The 6,313-nt window shown below is 37.8% G+C and overlaps 1 long non-coding RNA gene across 1 annotated transcript in view; it reads right to left on the bottom strand.

Annotated features, from left to right (window-relative positions):
• Positions 1–6,313, bottom strand: part of LOC116185856 — an 86,944-nt gene that overhangs the window by 51,290 nt on the left and 29,341 nt on the right. The gene's annotated exons all lie outside the window — the stretch shown is intronic.

Genomic DNA, 6,313 nt, shown 5'->3' with positions numbered 1-6,313 from the left:
GAGGAGTGGTTGGAGGAGAGAAACCAGCCTGGCTGGAGCGGCAGGTGCAACGGGCGAAGGATGCAACGTTATGAGGACGTGGATATTCCCGTAATTGCGGCTGGATCCATCGACTTACCCCGCAGGATTTCGTGCCGCTTCCTCTCCAGAAGGAACGGATCTTTCTTATCCTCGAGGAGAGGAGGGCTCGGCCGAAAATTGCCTCTCTCGATCTCGCCACGGTATCGGGACCCGGTGGTATTTAAACTCTCTGTGCTTGTGAATTTCTCCTCTTCTTGGATCCGCTCCCTCGCCTGGAAGGGTGGCCAAGCCTCGCTCTTGTGTAACTCGAAGCGTTGTATTCGAGCGAGGATCGAGAAGCGATTTTGGGGAGAAGCGAAGGAAAGTTTCGATTAAGGAGGGGGTGGACGCAATCCTCGTGGTGACCACTCGTGACCCACGTTGTTGTTGCATCCTTTCGCTTGGATTACTACTAGAGACGTTCTCTAATTGGACGTCGTTAGAGAGATAGAGTGTTCCATGTGGGATAACGGTTCCGTTATTATTCAGTGCGTGTGGTTTGGCGTGGTGAATCACGATTTCCCCGCCAAGTGGATCACAAAAGAGGTAACTCGTGAAATTTCGAATCAATGATGGATTCGAAGTAGTTTAAAGTAAAGTGAAGTGATTAATTGTGATCTTAATTGAAGAAGAAAAACGGTTTTCATTGGCGCGATATTGAAGCCGCTTCGAGGTTCTTCGTTTATTTTCTATGCTTTAACTTAAGTATCCCTTAGAAATCGTCTGTACAGTTTATATTCATTGATGAAACGAGCATACACCGTAATAAAACGCGATGAGACAGAAGCAGAAAGGGAGTTTATGGCCACTTCGAGGCACCCGGAACTTCCACTGTAAGAGCCTTCCACCGTAACCCCGCCATCCGCCATCCGTGTCCTAGCCGAGTGACTAACCTCCGAGTGAAAGTAAGCCGGGTATCCCAATTACGACGAATACACCTCCCACGATTTATTATATCGAGCTGAGGATTTATTACCCCGTCGAATCTTCGTTCGTAGACACGTGTCCAAACTTATTATACTCGCTACGAATCATCACATCGCTGTTACATTATTTTTTTACAAGATTAAAAAAATTAACAAAATTAATTTGATAAAAAGAAGAAACAAAAGCTTGCGATCAATTCTCTTACAATTCTTCTAATTCCCCTCTAATATCGTAATGGGGTAAAGAGATTCGTCCTGGAATCACGAATTAATCAACGGTAAATGGAATTGGAGGACACAGCGCGCACGACGTGGAAAAGAAGAATCGAGTGCAAAAGTTGTGCACTTTGGGAACGATGGGAGTAATTCGAGCGCGACGATGGCCGCGCACAAAGGCTGTGCACGCGTCGACGAGCGATCGATTAAAAAAAGATCATCCTGAATCGGAGCATAAATCAGCATTACGCGAATTAACGCCACGCTTGCTTTCTCTTCTCTGCGTTGCAGAGAACACCCACACTTTCGCGCAAACCGGCTTATACCGAGTGTGTATATGTGTGCGTGTGTGCGCGCGCGCGCGCGCTCGAGGATAGATCCGTGAAATCACGCGGGTCCTCGCATCAATTGGCACGCAGTTGTTTGAGTTATGGTGTATCGAATGCGCCTTGATCCCGCGTAATTCGATCGAGTTTTGTTTGCGTCTCGAGATATCGTGATTTTTCTCGTGTACGGATCCTGAGTGATTTAAGTGGTTTGTGTTTTTTTTTTATTTATAGAGTAGCTGGATTTTTTCTTTCGTCGCTTCGTTTCAGTTGAAAGATTTATCTGAGGGGAGAGTATATTTTATTGCGTGATTCGTGTTTACTTAATGTTTCAGAGTGAACGTGTTTTTAATGCGTGTCTCTCTCTCTCTCTTTCTTTCTGGTTTTTTCGAAGCTTCGTTTAAGAAAAGAAATATATTTTCTTCTCCTTTTTTTTAAAATTTTATTACCATCACGCGTGATGATCCCGTATTATGCTTAAAAGAATAAAAAGTTTATTGAATATTAGATGCTAAAATTATGACGTACTTGTAAATTTATCTGTGTATTTTTAACCTGTTGCGTTTTAACAGCCGTGCTCACATTGTGCGTTAAAAGGACAATTAATATTCAATTGATTGTAACAATTTATTTTTCGACTTGATATTTTTACGACTACGAGACAATTGTTACAATACACAGAAATACACATTTCTTACTATTCCATTAAAATTGAAACAGTAAATTGAAAATTTTAAATTCTGAAAATTCAATCAAAATTTTATATCGTTCTATAAAGGAAATATATATAATTTGTTTTCAAGTGATGTGATCGTAAAAATTACATTTTACGTTCGATCATACATATATGAAACAATGCCAATCGATCGAAAAGCTTAATCGTTAAAATTTTACAAATCTCCGCAATAATAATACTCTTCTCAAATCACTTACTTCGTAATCTTTTTCCGTTTCTCGAAAACAAAGAAGGAAGGTGTCTAAAAATGGGCAATTTAACTTTATGAAATCGTTCGTTCGTTCGATAATTCGATCACTGGGAAGGGATATAATCGCGCTAACGGTGGTACCGTATGAAAATTTATCGCGTTCCGTAAAAGGAACAGTCTGCCTCAACCCCCTCTCGACCTCGTTCAATTAAACGATCGAAACTTGGATCGTTTCTCAATTACATCCCCCACGGTAATACGAACGGCTTACTCGATAAATTTCCACGCTTGGCCTGTTTTCGTCTTACTTGGCCGCGTTTACTTTGTCGTGACCCTGTATCCCCCTCCCCCCATCGCGAAACGGGTGACTTTCCACCCCTCGGGAAAAATGATAGCCTACTCGGTCGTCTGCTAATTGGATTATAAAGGACATTCTAACTTGAAGAGGATAAACTTATAAATCCGGCCATTTTTATCCCCGTTAAGAAGACTTTTCTTCCTTGCTTTTCTTCCAATTGATCGATTGATCCGTAAACCTTTGAGATTTATCGATTTAAATGAAATTTTCTCTTTTAATTTCCATATAATGGAAACAAAATTCCTAATTATTTCGATATCTTTTAAATGGAATAAAAAATTGAGTTTCCTTAAAAATAACGAATAATAAATATTTATATCAAAATTTTACATTCAAAAAGAGAAAAGAATTGTCTCCAAGCTTCCATTCAATATTGTACAACTCTCTCAACAATCTCGTTCGCATATCTCTTCCCCAGAAGGAATTCACTTTCGATAAAACTCGCAACACGATCACGTGTCGCGATCGAAAAAAAGGATTAAGAGATTAAAAGAAAGAGAGAAAATATCGAATCCAACCAGGCGATTCGATTTTCAGTTCCTGGAAAATTGAAGGAAACGATCCGGTCGGGCAATGTGTTATTAACGGCTAATTAATATCGCTACCTATCGTTTAAGCGAGCGTTAAAGCCGAGCTTGAACCCGAGAGACACGGTTCTCTGGAAACGGGTTGCACAACCCGCGGCATTCCTTGTGCCAACCGCAATTATGATTAATTTTATCGATTGGATCGCGGCGCGGGATAGTAAATCAACGTGGACGGTGGGCGGTCGAGATCGAATTCAATCGAATTTGCCCGTTTTCCAACCGCGCTCTACCGTAGGAGATCACGTGCGCGCTCGCCACCACACGGGTTTAACCAGAGTCGAATAGCGTTTTCACGTTGGTCGTTATCGCGTCGACGACCGTCTCTAAACGGGCCTCAAGACGTTCCTCCTCTTTGGAATCGCACGGTTTATCTCTAATTCAACGAGATAAACCTAGCCCCGAAATGCTACACGGTACAAGCTTTATCGGACCTGATCAAACAGTGAAAAAGGGCAGACCAAGAGAGAATAAGAGAGATGATGGTGAAAAGGTGTGAATAATCGGTGGAGAAAAATTGATACGCGACCTGCAATATGGTTTCCAGATTCGAGATTGTCTACACACGTGCTTCTCTGCGCTATTGGGTGTCTACGCTCTTGATAAATCTGTTAGGCCAGCGTGATATTCAGAGTGTGACTGTTTACTGGCCCGCTACTTGGAAAAAAAGAAAAATATATTGTACGTGACACGTGTTGTTAAATTATAGCCTGAGCGGTACGCGTTATAAATTGTGTTACGCGCGATGTATTTATTAAGATTGGCCGGCTGTGGTAAGGACGAATACAGCTCTGAGAAGTCCTCTTCCTTGTTATATTATTCCCACTGAATAACACGACCACGTGTTTGATTACGCCGCGAAATTTTCAAATTGTCATTGCTTATTGTAAATACAATCCCATCGTTCTATATCGCTGTGTTAATAATACAAAAGACCCTGCTACGAAACTGCGAAGTTTCATTGCTAATTCGCCAAATTTTTACTTTTTTTAATATTATTACTAATGATACAGTACACATATATGATCCTAGTAAGTGAAATTAAAAATTCTGAATCGATTAAAAATTTTTTTTAAACTCTCATTGTTACTGGTCTTAAATCCAATCTTATTTCAAATTTTATTCTTCGTCACTCTCCTTTTACATCATTTATTAATAATAAAACGTACATGATTTTGTAAAATTCCTATTTTTCATCACTATTTTTCCTATTATACAATACATTACACACAATATGATTCCAGAAATTAAAAATTCTGAATCGATTAAAAACTTTTCTCAAACTTTCATTGCTAATAAAATTCTTTGTCATTCTCTCTTTACATTATTTATTAACAGTACAACGATTTTGTCAAATTTTTATTTTTCCTATATTATTACTAATGATACAATATACATATATGATCCTAGTAAGTGAAATTAAAAATTCTGAATCGATTAAAAACTTTTCTTAAACTTTCATTGATCTTAAATCCAATCTTATTTCAAATCTTATTCTTCGTCACTCTCCTTTTACATCATTTATTAATAATAAAACATACATGATTTTGTCAAATTCCTACTTTTCATTACTATTTTTCCTAATCATACAATACACTCAATATGATTTCAGTATGAAATTAAAAATTCTAAATCAATTAAAAACTTTCTCAAACTTTCATTGCTAAGGAAATTCTTCGTCATTCTCTCTTTCATCATTTATTTACAATACAATGTTCTTGTCAAATGATACAACACACACAATCATATATGATCCTAATAAGTGAAATTAAAAATTTTGAATCGATTAAAAATTTTTCTCAAACTTTCATTGCTATTGATCTTAAATCCAATCTTATTTCAAATATTATTCTTCGTCACTTTTTCTCTCTATATATAATTTATTAGCAATACAATGATATTTCGATGAAAATTACAAAAGTTTTAAACAAACCATCCGCAACTTGCTCGTGTATTGCATCTGTATTTAACGTCGAGGAATAAAAATAAGTCTGATAAATACGATTCTATTGATAACACGGTCGTTTTAAATGGAAAAACGGAACGAACAACAGCTGGTGCATCCTTCTCCAACGCGCAAAACGCTCGACTTACACGACGCGACGATCGTGTTGGGGTAATTTGGCTCGATCCTCCCGAACGACGTTTGGGTGGAGTGTCGTTTCTTTTATTTCCGTCTGCTGTTTGAAGGATTGCGTGGTTGGATCTCGAGAGCAAGGATGACGATGGTTTTTTAGATGGATGGAAATTATATTTGTTGTACTGTTATCGAAATGAAAAGAATACAAAAGAATATTGAAAAGAAAAAATGATTTATACTGATTAATAAGAGGAAGTTAGGAGGAAGGTTAAATAGTTGAATGAATTGCAAAAATTGAAGATATCGAAGAGGAAGAAGTCGATATTGTCAAAGTAGAATCTACTTTTACATGATTATTAATAGGATCAAATAGTTTTAAAAAGATTGTAAAAATTAAAGGATTGGAGGCAGACATTAAACTCGAGATTCTATCAATATTCTTCTTAAAAATGTATCCTAAATCTCGAATATTTTCACGTTTACCTCACCCAACGTAATTGCGAAAATTGAAAAAGATTCTTATTGTTCTTCTATCAAGCGTGAAATCTCGGTTATTATTACAACAATGAGCTTCGAACATGTTGATTCGAAACTTTGCACGGGCTGTAAATCTTATTTGAGCTAATTTACAACAGGGATCCGAATGGAAGTGTGAATCGGCAGAGCGAGACAAACAATTGAAGGCAATATTCAACAGGAGCATTGACTTCGTCTCAAATTGAACAAATTGCGATTTAATGAAAAGAGATTATAACGGAGACAAAATTATTAATAACGCGTGTGTGTGTGTGTAAACGTCGTGTCGCTCGATAAAATTTGAATTAAATACATGTGTTG

The sequence above is a fragment of the Apis dorsata genome, unplaced genomic scaffold (assembly GCF_000469605.1).
Source record: "Apis dorsata unplaced genomic scaffold, Apis dorsata 1.3 scaffold_305, whole genome shotgun sequence".
NCBI classification, from domain to species: domain Eukaryota; kingdom Metazoa; phylum Arthropoda; class Insecta; order Hymenoptera; family Apidae; genus Apis; species Apis dorsata.
The sequence above is the reverse complement of the archived record's forward strand: the minus strand, read 5'-3'. Positions and strand labels throughout refer to the sequence as shown.